This window comes from Phyllostomus discolor, chromosome 1, assembly GCF_004126475.2.
Source record: "Phyllostomus discolor isolate MPI-MPIP mPhyDis1 chromosome 1, mPhyDis1.pri.v3, whole genome shotgun sequence".
NCBI lineage: Eukaryota > Metazoa > Chordata > Mammalia > Chiroptera > Phyllostomidae > Phyllostomus > Phyllostomus discolor.
Genome location: NC_040903.2, coordinates 147,479,624 through 147,496,604, shown reverse-complemented (window position 1 = coordinate 147,496,604; position 16,981 = coordinate 147,479,624). Strand labels below are relative to the sequence as shown.

Genomic DNA, 16,981 nt, shown 5'->3' with positions numbered 1-16,981 from the left:
GGTACACAATCATTCCATAAGGCAAACCATCCATTAGGCAAACCATCTAGGATAGGCTACTTTCTACCCTAGCATCTACACTGCATCATACTGAGGTCAGAAATCCTTTGTGTAGGTCATTCTGTATGTGTTGGTCTCCCTTTGAGCAGGGAAGAATGGGCAGTGCTGAACCTGGGGTGTTAGGAGTGATAATCATAATCAAAATAAGAAACAGTTATTAAACACTCAGTAAGTGACAGGCAGGTGCTAAGCCCTTTACATGTGTTATCTAAATTAGTACACACAACAGTCCTATGATGTGGGAATTATTATTATGCTTGCTTTGCAGATGAGGTATCTGAGGCCTAGAGAGTTTAGGAAAGGTGTTCAAATGTGCCAGCTAGTAAGTAGGAGTTTTCCAGACACAGGCACTGAACTGCTGCACTCAGTTGCCTTAGTGGGCATGAACTTGGTGGAATGAAAGGAACTAAAGGATGAAAGCAAGACTCAGGGGAGATGTGGAAACTGCATTTAGGGGTTTGAGGGGCTGCCATGTGAAAGCAGACTCACTCTGCAGCTCCAGAGAGTAGAACCCAAGCCAGTGGGCAGGCAGTTCCGCCACAGAGGTAGATTATACCTCATCACAAGGAAGGTTTAGAGCAGCCGTAGAATGGGAGCAGTTGGTGAAATAGTGAGCATATGTGCTTAGAGAAAGATTCTATCTATTTTGATTGATTTGTGAAATTCTCAGTACAACATATTGTTAAAAAAAAACAAACATGCTGATTGCCTGGCACCGATCTTCAATTTGGATTCACACCCTGGCTCTGCCACTTGCCAGCCTGTGAACTGCAACAGCACCACTAGGTGGGGCTGTGGGACAGACTTGGCACCCAGACACCAAGGTGACATTGGACAAATTGCTTATCTTGTTTTATGACTCAGCTTCCTCACCTGTAAATAGAGATAGTTATGGGATTTATCTCATAGAGTTGTGAGAATTTTCGAAGTTGATTGAAGTGGCCTCTACTAAGTTTATAGCAAAAATGAGCTATTGTTTTTTCATCTGGGGTTATCACTATTATGGACTATTTTGTATTCCCCCAAATCCACTTGTTGATGTGATGGTATCAGGAGGTGGGGCCTATGGGAGGTGGTCAGGTCATGAGGGTGGGCCCTCATGAGCAAGATTAGTGCCCCTGTAGAAGGGACTCCGGAGAGCTCTGATTCTTTTTGTCACGTGAGTACACAGCGAGATGATTGCCATGTATGAACCAAGGACTGCGATCTCACCAGATACATCTGCTGGTGACTTAATCTTGGATTTACAGCCCCCAGAACTGTGAGAAATGTTTGTTGTTTAAGCCAACCAGTCTGTGATAATGTGTTATAGCAGCCAGAACGAAGACAGTCATTTATAAAATAAAAGGTGTGTTTTCATGGTTTGAAGTCAACATTATTTCTTGTAATTTAAAAGTAAATCCTAGCCCTGGCTGGCATAGCTCAGTGGATTGAGCGCGGGCTGGGAATCAAAGTGTCCCAGGTTCGATTCCCAGCCAGGGTACATTCTTGGGTTGCAGGCCATAACCCCCAGCAACCGCACATTGATGTCTGTCTGTCTGTCTGTCTCTCTCTATCTCCCTCCCTTCCCTCTCTAAAAAATAAATAAATAAAATATTAAAAAAAAAAAAAAAGTAAATCCTGCTGGTTCTATCTCAGGGTTGGCAGAGTCTTTGAATGTTATTAAAAAATGTCAAAGGCATTGATTAAGAGTAGATTTTATTTTTTGAAACAGTCAAAAGTTATTCAGAGCCCAGTCTTTCAGATAAGAAAAGCCATTAAATTGGGTTTTTGGTGTGTGGCAGGATAATTTTGGAAGTGTGTATTACTTTGTATTTTGCCATGTATTTATTTCTACTCCTCCAATTCAAGTGCATAGCCAGGCCCTTTAGAAGTACCTTGCTTCAGATTGTTTTGAAGGATATAAATATAAATTTTGACGTCACTAAGTCTTCTTTGCTTCTAATAGGGTATTCTCTCCACCTAGAATAATTTATACCCTGCAAGGGTAAGAAAGAGAAAGAAAGAGACTGGGAAGGGAATAAAAGCCACTGGGACTTGTGGTTACTAGAAACTTGGCCCCAGGCTCAGGGACTCCCAGCCTTGACTAAGACTCTAGTGCTCCAGGTGAGCCCAGGAAAGGTGACATGCTGGACTGGCAGGGGTCACAGTCTATTGGGAAAACAGATCTCTTAGCATTTTAGCAGTCTGGATGATGGCTGAGAAACTGTCTCATGCTTCAGTGCTGAAAGATCCCAGGATCTTGGTACAACTTGGGAACCCAAATAATGGATGGCATAGCATTTCTCAAGTAGCCTCATGACTGGGGCTCAAAGTCAGATTTAAGGTAATTAAAAGAAATTAAAGCAACATTATATTTCTTGTATCCCTGATTTTTGGACTTAGAGTCATACCTATTATACAGTCATATTTATTTCTCCATGCTTTAATGTGTTATTAGTCTGTGAGTGACCTGCATTTTCTGAACAACGCCAGTCCAGCATCCCTGGAATAAGTATAAACTTTTCTAGGTTGCTATTTGAAGGTAGGTGATCTTTTGCCTGTATAGATTATTATTTTAAAAATTGAGATATACTTGATATAATGACTGTATAGGCTACTAATTAGATAAACCTGTTTTATTGCTTTAATTACTTCAAATTCCTTTGTCTATTACAGAGATTCTTGTGAAGAGCCTAAAATTAGCCCTGAGATCTTATAATACCTCCATGTTTACTTCTCACAGATATACATGAGATTAACAGATTATAAGGCAACTAGCTTGGCCAAAATCATACTGGTATAATAGTAATAACAATAATAGTTGTGTGGGGGGCTCCGCATGCAGAGGCCCCCATCCGCCATGGATGAGAATAAGTCTACCAAGACATGATCTGCTTGGGGAGGAAAGGTGGCCGATCTCTGGAAGGAGAAGGGCCAAGAGCCTTTTCCTCAATGGCTTTTATTGGATTCATTTACACAGGAATTCAGGTAAAGCTCATTACTCATTGCTGGGAAGTAAGGATCAAATAACAAGGAACTCTGAGGGCCTATTTTGAGTCAGGGTCAGATAGTAAAGAGCTGTAAAAACTTTAAGGAACAAACTAACTCCTTCCTTGGACCCTTATCATTCAGTTGAGAGCATTCTAAACAAAGCAGGTTTCACAGGATTTTACATATTCTTTCTTAGGCCTGATCACCCAGGGCACCCGCCCTTTCCAGCACAGGGCTGTACCACCCTCTGTCATTGTTTCAGGCTTAGATGGAGCAAGGGAAGTAAGGCAGCCAAGATATTAGGAGATTTTCTCGCAGACAATGAGGACTCAGGCTATGTCAAAGCTGAGGGGTGAGGGTCCATCACCCCCTTTTGCTGTATCACCCAAAGTCCTTCCTTGGGGGCCTCCCATGTGATCGTGCCTGTCTTAGATCGTTCCCCCCTTGGGGAATCTTACCCGTTATTGGCTAACTGACCAAGCATTGGGGGCCAGGCAGGGTGAAGTAAAAGGAGCAGAAGCGGTACTCCTGCCAGGGAGATAAGCTTTTGTCTCCTTGGTGGCTTATGGTCCAAGGTCATTTCCTCAGCCTTAGCCTTGGTGGGGGTTACAGCTTCTAATATCAGGCAGGGTGGTTCCCAAAAAACAGTGTTGATGATTATGCTATAAAATAATTGAAAATGATAAAGACACATAAAAAGGTCACATAAAGTTGAAAGAACGGTATTTTTGGGTTTGTTATTATAGTTTAACTTAATATCAAATTAACAAGTTAAGATATCCTACTAAACATCTCAATTTCACGAGTACTTTTATAGAACTTACTATATGTGCCATGTGCCTTTCTAAGCACTTTACCAATATTAACTCATTTCAGACTCATAACACTCATACTAGGTAGACTTTAGTATGTTCTCTGAAGATGAGGAAATTGAGGCATAGAGAGTTGAAGTAACTTGTTCAAAGTTATGTACCTAGTGATGGAGTCAGGACTTAAACCAAGGCAGGTTAACTCTAGAATCTAAGCTTTTAACCAATATGCTGCTCTGCCTTTCTCTAACAGGGTCTAATGAGCATCTTAGATCCTCCTTTTAGGAGAGAAATATGAAGGTATGGGTGATCTGTGACATAGGAAGGAACAGCTCGTTCACTCCTTCATTTGTTTATTTTTAAAATTTGGTTCCTAGGCTTAATTTGTTTGGCCTTCAGGCTCAATTGCCATGCCAGATAGTTTATGAAATTAACTCAGCTTTGTTACTAAATGTCCCAGTGTAGTACTTAGGCGGTGAATCTGTCCATCAACTCTGCAGTCAATTCATGGTTTTCTTGGTATTATTGAAATAATTTTCCTTCATCATGTAAGAGGCAAAGCAATATTCTCGTTTATGAATTTACCACACAGTGAGCACCTGTCTTCATCTTTATTCGCCAGAGAATATCCTGAAAGATCACTTACTAAACATCTCAATTGTTGTGTTATCTAACCAAGGCTGGGACAATCACACCAACAAAAAGCTACTTTGCCACAAATTGAAATTGCTGCCATTGGACATTGCTGCCATTGAAATTGCTGTCATTGGATACTTGGACAAGTATCCAAGTCTACAGACTCTAGAACCTTCTCATTTTCTTCTGGTTTGATGCTTGTTTGTGGCTGGTTGTTTATATGTAGGTAATGTAGAGTACAACAGAAGTTCTTAAGAGCATAATGTTGTGTAAGTCTCAAGTTCCCAATCAAGATACTTGTTCTTTTTGAAGTCATCTTGATACAAAGGGGGAGGTTTGATGTATCATGGAGACTCAGAGTCTTCTGGTACCCTCAAACCAGGAAATGAGGGGAGGACAGCTCTAGACGGGGGCTGGAAGAAGGGGAACCAGTAAAGCTTACTGTTGTCAGATGGGGGGTCTTGGGGCTATTCTCTCCCAGTTTATTTTCTGTGGGTGTGTATAAGGTTGACACAAACTGTTTGTGATTGCCAGGTCAATCTCTGTCATGCTAAGCAGATATGTTGCACATTGTACATATTTCTGGTAGCCAGGGTCCTGTCTCACCTCAGACACAGGGGGAATTTGTTCTCTGTGTACTTCATTACCAAGTAAATGAAATCATAGAGTGATGATGTAGCACAGTGTGCTGGGTACAGCAATGGACTACTTTGTGATCTCAGTAGAATTGTTACAGAACAAACAAGGGAGGCCTGGGACGATATACTATTATTGAAAGAAGCCCCCAGGTCCGTTATGTCTGCTGCCAGAGGAAAGACGTCTCTCAATGCCAGAGATTCATGAAAAGGAAAGGAAATGTTTATTTAATGCTATACAAACTTAAAGTAGTGACCTAATGTCTTTATCAAAAATCCCAAAGTCCCTTAAAACACCCACAAACAGACATAGTTCTTCCTTCCTTCCCCCTTTGCCCAGTCCAGAGTACCGTATCTCAGGAAAGGAAATAGAAGTCCATGGCTCAGGCAGTCCTCTGGTTATTCCCAGTTAGTACTCGATCTCGACTGGGAGACCTCCCTAGGTTCTGGGCATCCTCAGCTGAGTCGCCGGGATCTCTGCTAAAACCAGGCGGTGGTTCCTCCTTCTTAAGCTGCAGGGGTTCCCCACTCTGGCAAAGGCACATGGTCCTCTCTCCCCGGGCCACGGGAGTCCCCACTCTGCCAGAGCCGCGTGTTTCTCTCCCTCAGGGCCACGGGAGTCTTCACTCTGCTAAAGCTGTGTGGTTCTCTCTCCAATGGCTGCTGCATCTGGGTTTAAATCCCCACGCCAATCTTCCTCTGCAGCCCCATTTCTGACTCCTCCCACACTCAGGTTCACATGCCAGAACTCATACCCTTCCAGCTTTACTGGACTGCCATCATGAGTCTGGGCAGGTGTGGCCCCAAGTCCTGGAGCCAATCATCTCCAAGCTCCCACGTAGGCGCTGTAACTTGGGGGACCTGCCCCCCAGTTACGTCTTGGTGGGGAAGTTACTTCCATTCCCTTGGCTCTGAGCACGGCCACAGCTATTTAACATATCTAAGCGACCAGCCAAAGGCTATAGATATGTTAAATGACCACACCAGAGGTTAGCTGCAAGGCTGTTGCTATGCGAAACAACTCTCAAAGGCCCTGCTCCATGTGTCCCTTCCCCCAACCCACACCTGGGGGGTGGGGTGAGGACATCTTAAAATCTCCTGGACACCTTGAGTTCTGGGCCCCATTTTAAATGCCCATTTGGGGTCCCCCCTCTTGGCTGCATCCTGTAACAGAATGTATTATTACTTATATCCAGAACTGATAATTAACAGTTTCACCTACCAGAATAGAATCTTATGTAGTAATTAGTGTTAAAGATAATTTTGAAATTCAATTTGGCTAAATTCTGAAATTTCTAACCGTGAAGTAGATATTATGTAAACCTCGACCACCCTTTATATATAATAATTTTCATTTTTTTCTCTCCTTTTCAACTTTCTTTGAGTTCTTTTGATTATAATTTCTATTTCTTTTCCTCCTTTTCTCCATTTTTCTTATTTAAAACTTGCTTTTTCAGTGGCTTTCTATATGGAGCATGCCCTCACCTTTCCTCTGTCTTTTGTTTCTCAAGGGATGGATCTCTCTCTCTCTCTTCTCTTTCTCTTCCCCAGAGCACACCTGTGCCTTTCCTCCCTCTTTTATACCTTAAGGTGCTAATCTTTCTCCTTCTTTCTTGGAAGCTCCAAGGGCCCTTCTACTACCCCTGTTATGTTCTAAATAAACTTTCCCTTATAATTTGGAAGAAAATGCTTCCTAATGTTCCGAAACTCTCCTTGAGTCAGATCTCAGCTTACACGAGTTTCCCATGGAAACCTTTTCTAATGCCCATATTAGATTAGGTAGCCTATTTGGAGGATAATAAATTGGGAAGCAGTTGCTACAACTTCCAGAGGGGCTTGTATGCCAGGTGTGGGAGGTACAGGGCTCAGGTACTGTTCCTGCAGTAGTGGGTGCACTGACATGTTTCATGGTTCCAGTCCGGTTTTGACTGCCACATTACCATTTTTTCACCCAAAGGCCAGCTCTACCAAAATATGCTTTTAAGGCTATTAACCAGGGCAGCCTTACATCAGTAGCTGTCAGAGAGAAAGACTGTGCAATAGTTGTCACACAGAAGAAAGTACCCGACAAATTATTGGGTTCCAGCACAGTGACTCACTTATTTAAGATAACTGAAAACATGGGTTGTGTAGTAATAGGAATGACAGCTGACAGCAGATCCCAGGTACAGAGGGCACGCTATGAGGCAGTTAATTGGAAATACAGGTATGGTTATGAGATTCCTGTGGATATGCTGTGTGAAAGAATTGCTAGTATTTCTCAGGTCTACACACAGAATGCTGAAATGAGACCGCTTGGTTGTTGTATGATTTTAATTGGTATAGGTGAAGAACAAGGACCTCAGGTATGCAAGTGTGATCTTTCAAGTTACTACTGTGGATTTAAAGCCACTACAGCATGAGTAAAGCAAACTGAGTCAATCAGCTTTTTTGGAAAAAAGTGAAGAAATTTGATTGGACATTTGAATGGACAGTGGAAACTGCAATTATATGCCTGTTTACTGTTCTATCAATTGATTTCAAACCTTCAGAAATACAAGTTGGAGTAGTTACAATAAGAAATCCTAAATTCAGGATTCTTGTAGAAGCAGAGATTGACGCTCACCTTGTTGCTCTAGCAGAGAGGGACTGAACATTGTAGTTAGTTTACCAAATCCGTGGCGCTGCTTGCCTGTATGTTTGGTAATAACAGACCAACGTTATGGAGGCCACTGGATTGAAAAAGGAACCTCTCCTTTTTCTCCTGCCACTGAAGTGGTTAGGATTCTATATAAATAAAAACTGTGCTTTTGGGGAAAAAAGTATAATAAATTAATTCACTCAGTAGTTAATGGTGTGACTATAATCATGTTTATGTTTTTAATGTTTGCCATCCTCTCTGCTATTAGACCTCATGAGGGCAGGGACATATCTGTTTCTTTCATTGCTAAATTCCCAGGCTGGCACATAGGAGTAGGTGTCACTAATTGCCCCCATTTTGAAGGTTTTAAAAAAGTTTTTCTGTTTTCTTCTATTTCATCACATACCTCAAAAATATTTATGTGCAATATAGTATATTAAACCTGGAAGAAACTGTCAATTGTTGTCTAGTCCAATCCTCTACCCTTTCCTTTTAATTTAAATATGGGGGAACTAAGATCTAGATAGATGAAGTGACTTACACAGGGTTACACAGAATACAGGTGACAGAGCTAGGGCCCTCAGCCCAATTCTCCTTACCCTATGTTACTTTAGTCTTTCCTGCTTACTTCTCTTTTTGTCAGTTCAAGTATCTAATAAAGAAATCTGTCCAAGATAAAGGGACAGATATATTTCTCTTCTACTTAGTTCAGTCCAAGTTATCTTAAGTTTACACAGCCTTACTTGGGGATGATTTAAAAACACTTTTGAAGTATAGGAAATAGTTAAGAGAAAAAAATTTTCATTAGTCAACATTATTGGGTCAGGTACATGCAAAAGCATCAACCTTGAAGTTGCAGCTTTCCTTAGAGTCACACTGTTTTGATGGAAAGGAGGGAAAGGGAGGGGAAGGACAGTGCCTGGGATATTAGAATAACCTGATATGGAATTCATAATTCCACAGATTTCTGAAGTTGATCTGGGCAGCAGGAAATAAGTCTTCTTTTCCCTTAACAATACATGAGACTTCCTAAGGCAATGCAATTTTCTCAGACAGAGAAAAGTGCTTCACCCAGAGAAAGACTGAGGGATTTGAAAAAACCATCCTGCCCAGGAAAATTGTGAGAGGTAGTAGTAGGATCATAGGTTTCCCAGAGAGGCTATTAGCCTAATAGTCAAGGGCAGAGCTATTAAAATGGTTCTCATTGTTCTTATATGGAAATAAAAAGTTAGCATAATAGGGCTGGTATGAAATTTTGATTTTTTAATAGTACATTACTTGCAAGAACCAGGGGGGAATCATTTTATTCAACCCTAGTTTTGCTTTAATAGACTGCTGCATTGTAGTTTTTTTAAAAAGTAGTTTAGCAGTTATATACAGAGTAAGTAGAGAAGAGCAATGCAGTAATGGAAGACATAAAAACAGGTTTAAAATACTTTGATTACTCAGATGAAAGAGTTAAAGGCTAAAGAGTGAATCAATAATAATTTAAACAGAATTTTGATTGGCTGTTACATAAATGGAGAGCTAATTATGAGGTATATAATGATATTTTCTTTATATAAGTTTAAAATATTTTATTTATTTATTTTAGACAATGAGAAAGGGAGGGAGAAAGAGAGGGAGAGAAACATCAATGTGTGGTTGCCTCTTGCACGCTCCGCCCCCCAATGGGGACCTGACCTGGTCTGCAACCCAGGCATGTGCCGCACCTGGGAATCAAAAGATGACCCTTTGATTTGCAGGCCGGTGCTCAATCCACTGAGCTACACCAGCCAGGGCTCTTTATATAATTAAAAAAATATTTTATTTTATTAATTATGCTTTTACAGTTCTGACATTTCCCCCTTGACCCCAACCTCAACCCAGCATGGCCCACTCCCTTAGGCAATCCTCCCACCATTGTTCATGTCCGTGGGTCACGTGTATAAGTTGTTTGGCTACTGCCCTTCAATTCTAAATGATAGTTCTGCTGGGTAGAGCAATCTTCGCTGTAGGTCCCTGATTTTCATGACTTTGAATATGTCTTTCCAATCCCTTCTAGCTTGCAAAGTTTCTTTAGAGGAATCAGCTGACAGTCTTATGCGAACTCCCCTGTAGATAACTAACTTCTTTTCTCTTGCTGCTTTTAAGATTCTCTATTTATCTTTAACTTTGGCATTTTAATTATGATGTGTCTTGGAGTGGGCCTCTTTGCATCCATCTTGTTTGGGATTTTCTGAGCTTCCTGGAATTGCATGTTTATTTCCTTCACCAAATTAGGAAAGTTTTCTTTCATGATTTTTTAAAAATAGATTTCCAATTTCTTGCTCTTTCTCTTCTCCCCCTGGCAACCTTATGATGCAAATGTTGTATCTCTTGAAGTTGTCTCAGAGACTGCTTATACTATCCTCATTTTTTTGGATTCTTTTTTCTTCTTGTTGTTCTGATTCATTGTTTTTTTGCTTCCTTATGTTCCAAATCATTGATTTGATTCTCAGCTTCATCCACTCTACTGTTGATTCCTTGTAAATTGTTCCTTCTTTTTTAAAAATGTATTTTATTGATTATGCTATTACAGTTGTCCCATTTCCCCCTTCACTCCCCTCCACCCTGTATACCCTCTCCCACCCACATTCCCCCCCTTTAGTTCATGTCCATGTGTCATAAGTTCTTTAGCTTCTACATTTCCCATACTATTCTTGCCCTCCTCCTGTCTATTTTCTACCTACCATCTATGCTACTTATTCTCTGTACCTTTTCCTATTCTCTCTTCCTCCCACTCCCCTGTTGCTAACTCTCCATGTGATCTCCATTTCTGTGGTTCTGTTCCTGTTCTAGTTGTTTGCTTAGTTTCTTTTGGTTTTGTTTTAGGTGTGGTTGTTAATAATTGTGAGTTTGCTGTCATTTTACTATACATGCTTTATTTTTATTGTCTTTTCTTAGATAAGTCCCTTTAACATTTCATAAAATAAGGGCTTGGTGATGATGAACTACTTTAACTTGACCTTATCTGGGAAGCACTTTGTCTGCCCTTCCATTCTAAATGAAAGCTTTGCTGAAGAGAGTAATCTTGGATATAGGTCCTTGCCTTTTATGACTTGGAATACTTCTTTCCAGCCCCTTCTTGCCTGTAAGATCTCTTTTGAGAAATCAGTTGACAGTCTGATGGGAACTCCTTTGTAGGTGACTGTCCCCTTATCTCTTGCTGCTTCTAGGATTCTCTCCTTCATTTTTACCTTGGCTAATGTAATTATGTGCCTTGGTGTGTTCCTTCTTGTGTCCAACTTCTTTGGGACTCTCTGAGCTTCCTGGACTTCCTGGAAGTCTATTTCCTTTGCCAGATTGGGGAAGTTCTTCTTCATTATTTGTTCAAATAAGTTTTCAATTTGTTGCTCTTCCTCTTCTCCTTCTGGTACCCCTATAATTCGGATGTTGGAACGTTTAAAGATGTCCTGGAGGTTCCTAAGCCTCTCTTCTTTTTTTGAATTCTTGTTTCTTCATCCTTTTCTGTTTGGTTGTTTCTTTCTTCCTTCTGGCCCACTCCATTGTTTTGAGTCCCAGTTTCCTTCCCATCACTATTGGTTCCCTATGCATTTTCCTTCATTTCTCTTATTGTAGCCTGCATTTGTTCATCTAATTTGCGACCAAAATCAACCAATTCTGTGAGCTTCCTGATCACCAGTGTTTTGAGCTGTGCATCTGATAGGTTGGCTATCTCTCAGTTGCTCAAAAGAATGGGTTCTGGGGCTTTGATTTGTTCTTCTGTTTGATCCATCTCTCTTTTCTTTTTGTCTGGTCACACCTGTTACAGTAAGGGGCAGAGCCTTAGGTGTTCACCAGGGCAGGGCACCCCAGTTGCTGGATTGTGACATTGTATGTGAGGGCAGCGTCGAGAGGGAACAATAGCGGTTGCTCCATTCTCTGTGGGACCTCAGTCCCCTCTGCTGCTTCCCCCAAGCAAACTGGGACCCTCTGGTGCCAATTTCTTGTGGGTGGGCTTGTGCACACTGTGGGACCCTCCAAGGACCTCCCCTGTGAGGCTGGGTGTCTCTCCATGCGCCTCAACTTCCACAGGTTTCCTCAATCAGTGTCCCAAGGCTCTATTTCCCAGTGCTGTGATCCTGGGTTGCACACACTGCTTGCTTTACAATCACCACCTCACTGGGTCTGCTGGTTGCTGGTTGCCACCCCTGGGCCAGGGTCTGCCAGCTGCTGCCTGTGCACTCAGGGTCCACCTGCTGTGGTCTTGCATGCCCCAGGTGCCTTATACGCCCAGTCCCAACGCTCTCTGCTCTCAGAGCTATGACCCACACCTGGCTGCTCATCTTCGCCCCTCCTACTGGTCTGGATGCACGGGTCTAATTCAACTTCTTGGTAGTCCGACTTCCATTCAGATCAATTTTCTGTCATTTCTGGATGTTATTCTGTTTCTAAATTGTTGTTGTCCCTATCTTGGTTGTGCATAGAGGTATGGTGCGTCCACCTATGCCTCCATTTTGGCCAGCAGTCCTGTTCCTTATTTCAGTTAGTGAAATCTTCATTTCTGACTTGATGTTTTTTTATGCTGCTGATATCCTCACTAAGTTTCTTTAACATCTTTATAACTAGTGTTTTGAACTTTGCATCTGATAGACTGCTTATTTCTGTTTTGTTTAGCTCTTTTTCTGGAGTTTTGTTTTGTTCTTTCATTGTGCCATGTTTCTTTGTCTCCTTGTTTTGGCAGCCTCCCTGAGTTTGTTTGTATTCGGTAGAGCTGCTCTGACTCTATGTCTTGGTAGTATGGCCTAATGCAGTAGGCGCTGTGTAGGTTCCAGTGCCATAGCCTCCCCTTATCTGCAAGCTGGGTACTTGAAGTGTACTCTTCATTTGGGCTGAGTATACCCTTCTCTTGTAGTTGAGAGTTGGTTGCTGTTGGAAGATCAATGGGAGAGATTTACCCAGGCCAGTCAGTTGCAAGGATTGGCTGGGACCACTTATCATTAACCTACACCAACTATGGAGGATCAACTGTGCATGGGCAGGGTGTTGGAGCTTTTACATGGTCTGTAGCTATCCACTGGGTGCGCTGGCTCTGGGGTTCCCCAGGTGGTGCTGGTCAAGTTTAGCCCTTGCCAGTGTGCTGTCTGGGGCCACTCTCCTGAGCTCTAAAGCAATCAGAGATGGCTGCTACTTACCTGGGGCTTAGAGGTGCCAAGATGAAGCCAAACTGTAAATGTAGGCTGGCTGCTGCTAGTACTGGGCCTGGGGCTCACTGAGGTCAGCTATTGCTCATTTGATAGGATTTAGGAAGTTGTGAAGTGAGCCATGGCCAATCATTTACATGGAAAAGCAGCTTGAATGGGCCCTTAAGTTGGTTGGGGTGGATTCTCTGGGGATCTCCAAGGTGGGTCAAATAGTGTTAGCCAGGTTGGTGGAGTCTCAGGTGTGGCACCAGCTTGCCAGCTCTTTAGCGGGGGAGGGTTCAGAAAAGGAACTATGGCCTTTGCTTATACTGATGCCAGACACTTCAGTTTTTCCCTGTATGCCATTGGTGCCTCAGTAGCAATTGAGGTGCTGGAACTGAGAGGGAGTATGTCTGAGTAGGTGAGTCCATGTGTGAGTTCTTTAAGAGAAAGTGCTTGGGGCTCCAAAAGTTTCTTCCACTGACTCAATCCTCACTGGTTTTGTAGCCAGAAGTTGTTGGGACTTATCTTCCTGGCATTAGACCCCTGGGCTGGGTGGCCTTATGTGGGTGTGGGACTCCTTGCTCCAGAGATACCCTTCTCAAATATTATCTAATATGTGGGTGAGAGACCAACCCCATTCCATGTCTGGGCCCCTCCTACCAGTCTGGACAGATGTGGTTTCTTTAATTCGTAGTTGTCAGACTTCCATTCAACTCAATTTCTGACAGTTCTGAGTGATGGTTGTTTGATATTTTAGTTGTAATTTTGATGTGGTTGTGCAAAGAGGCAAGCCATGTCTGCTTATGCCACTATCCCAATTGGAAGTTGATATGATTTTAAACACACTCTGAATAGCTACCTAAAATGAATCATTTAGGGGCTGATTTTTTTTTTTTTTTTTTGGAATGGAAAGGCTTGATTATATGACCTACAGGTAAACCTTGAAGCTTGGGGATTTTAATCTCTCTTTTTTTTTTGTTAGTAACTGTGGCTGAAATAAATAAATAAACAAATAAATGGAGAGGAACTATGTAGAACAGAATTCTAAAACAAGAAAAATGATCCGTTTATTAGCTTATAGAGATCTCCTTAGTGTTTCAGGAAATAGAATCAATCATTTATTTAAAGAAAGTACTGAACAAAAAAGATTTTCTCCTCTAAGTAATCTAAGAACACCCCAAAAGTCATTTCAGTTGTCTATATTTCTTGCAATATAATAGTGCTAGGTTGGACTGAATCAGCCAAGCAATATTTGATTTATTTTCCTTCTTCCTTGGTCATACTTTGCAATCATTCTTCATTTTTTTATTCTTATTCAATCTATTACAATTGTCCCAGTTTTTCTTCCTTTTCCCTCCTCTGCCCACCCACGCCCCACTCCCACAGTCAACCCCCACACTGTTGTCCATGTCCAGGGTCATTCATACATGTTCTTTGACAAGTAACTTCCCCTTCTTTCCACAATTCTCCCCTATCCCCTTTCCTCTGGCAGCTGTCAATCTGTTCCAGGTCTTCATGTCTTTGGTTCCGTTTTGTTTGTTAGTTTATTTTGTTCATTAGAATCCTTTTATAAGTGAGATCATATGGTATTTGTCTTTCACTGACTGGTTTATTTCACTTAGCATAAAAAAAATCCTGTGGTATATTTACACAATTGAATACTATACAGCAGAAAGAAAGAAGGAATTCCTACCCTTTGCAAATGCATGTATGGAACTGACGAGTATTATGCAATTGTTCTTTGCAGTTCATATCACCAAATCTTACAAAGGTGCTTAATAAGCATAGTGAAAAATTATACTCATTATTTTGTCCTATTTTCTAGGACAAAATCCTACACTATTTAAAGGAATAACAACAAAGTGCAATGATTAACAAACTGTAAAGATCACAATGACTAGCATCCAAGCAAACATTCTCAGGTATGCAAAGAAGCCAAAAATATGATCCCCAGGGAAAAAAACCCCCACATTTTGCTGTATGTAATGTGCAGCTACATTTTTGCATGCATTATACAGGGATCATTATACCCATGTTGTGTAATCATTATAGCCATGTATAATGCACATCCTTATTTTTCCCTCAAAAATTTGGGCAAAAAGTGCACATTATATATGGCAAAATACAGTAAATAGAAACAGATTCAGAAAATGATGGAAACGATGGAACTATCAGAAAAGAATGTGAAGACCTAGTCAAGTCATATAATTGCTGAGCACCAGTGATGAGGAGAAAAATGTAAAGGCAACCACATAAAAAGGATTTATTGAATATAAAATGAGAACACATGACTTCTCCTCAGACAATGGAGAAATATTATTCAAATCACAAACAAACAAACAAGAAAACAAACAACTCTCCCAACCCACACCTACTGTCATTTAGAATTCTTTCACTGAAAATATATTTCACAATTGAAAATGAAATACTTTTTAAAGAAAAAACTTAGAGGTTTCATCTAGTGCAGGCCTATATCACAAGCAATATTAAAGTACTTCAGGCCAAAGGAAAATAATACAAAATAGAAATTTGGATGTACATAAAGGAATGAAGAACCACGGAAATATTAAACATGTATGTAAATATATGACTTACCCCTTTGATTTTTAAATCTCTTTAAAAGATTTTAAAGAGAAAATAATAAGAGCGTGTTATGGTGATAATAACAAATGTGGAAATACATTGCATGACAATAGCAGAAAGGACAGGATGGAGGAAATGACAGTTTCTTACTCTGTGTGAAGTAGTATAAAATTATTTGAAGGTGTACTGTAATCAGTAAAAATGTATATTACAATATCTTGTGGTAACCACTAAAAAATCCCCAAAGAAACATTAAGATAAATCACATAAGCCAATTCCTTATATTAAATCTATTAATATCTATTTATCTATCTTTCATCTATCATCTCTCTATCTGTTATCTATAACTGGTTCTGCTTTCCTGTTTGAACCCTGAATAATATATGAGTATGTCCCTATGTTGCCAAAATAAAAGTGGATTTCTAATGTGTTTTTAAGGCATTGTGGAGTGTGAATGGGTTTGTTATGGAACTAGATAGCCAAGCATTGTATTTATTAGGCAATGACAGCAGCTGTGCTGAGAAGATACAATATATTGACTCACTTTATCAGACTAAGTACTCATCAAAAAGCAGTAGTCAGAAAAGTTAGAATATTTAAAAAGGAATATCTAATAATAAAAAATGATAATAAGACTACAACCAAAGTAAATTTTCAAGTGGTTTATTTGTTTTTTTCATCAACAAGAAAGTTTATTTTCATTTAAAAATATTTATTTATTTATTATTGTTCATTTTTATATAAAGAAATACAGGAAGTAAGAAGATCAGAGTTGTTACGGTTGCTCCATTAAATTGTCTGAGGTATATAATTGTTCTGTACTTCTGCTCCACCATCTTTAATACCACTCTCCAAATTCCCATAAAACTACCAGAGCTGCAGATTAAATGTCCACATTGTAGGCAGTGGGGAAAAAAATGAAGTAGAGGGGGAAAATGAAGATTTCTTAAATGTCATACTTGTACAAACACCACTTCCACTTTGTGGATCTGCAAGGGAAGCGGACACAGGTTTCCAATCAAGAATTCTGTTACTAAAGAAGGAAAATCAGTACTGGACAGAAAAGTGTCAGTCTCTGACATAGACACATTCCTTAATTGCAAAATAGTCTGTAATGTCAGTTTTTTACTTTCAGTGTAATTAAAAGCTGTAAATAAAAGTTTTTTAAAAAGTTCAAAGTAGAAAGATTTATTTTGGCTATCCATTTTTTCATTTCTAAATAATATTTTTAAATTGTGGTCAGAAACAGTAGAAATTATGAGTTTGTTTTTGGATCAATTTCCAGCCAAGATGGAGGTATAGATAGATACACTGTGCCTCCTTGCATAACCAAAAGAGGGACAACAACAAATTTAAAAACAAAAAAAACCTTTAAAAGGAACCTAAACAACAAAACAAACAAACAAGCAAAATATAAACAAAGACACTGAAAAAGAGAACAGCTGACAGTGACCAGAGGAGAGAGGGGAGGACATTTCAGGGGAAAAGGGGAAGGGTTTACAGGAACAAGTATAAAAG

General features: G+C 40.3%; 1 pseudogene; it reads left to right on the top strand.

The window, feature by feature from the left end:
- Nucleotides 1-7,017: 7,017 nt before the first annotated feature.
- Nucleotides 7,018-7,906, top strand: LOC114490361 (annotated as a pseudogene).
- Nucleotides 7,907-16,981: the final 9,075 nt, after the last annotated feature.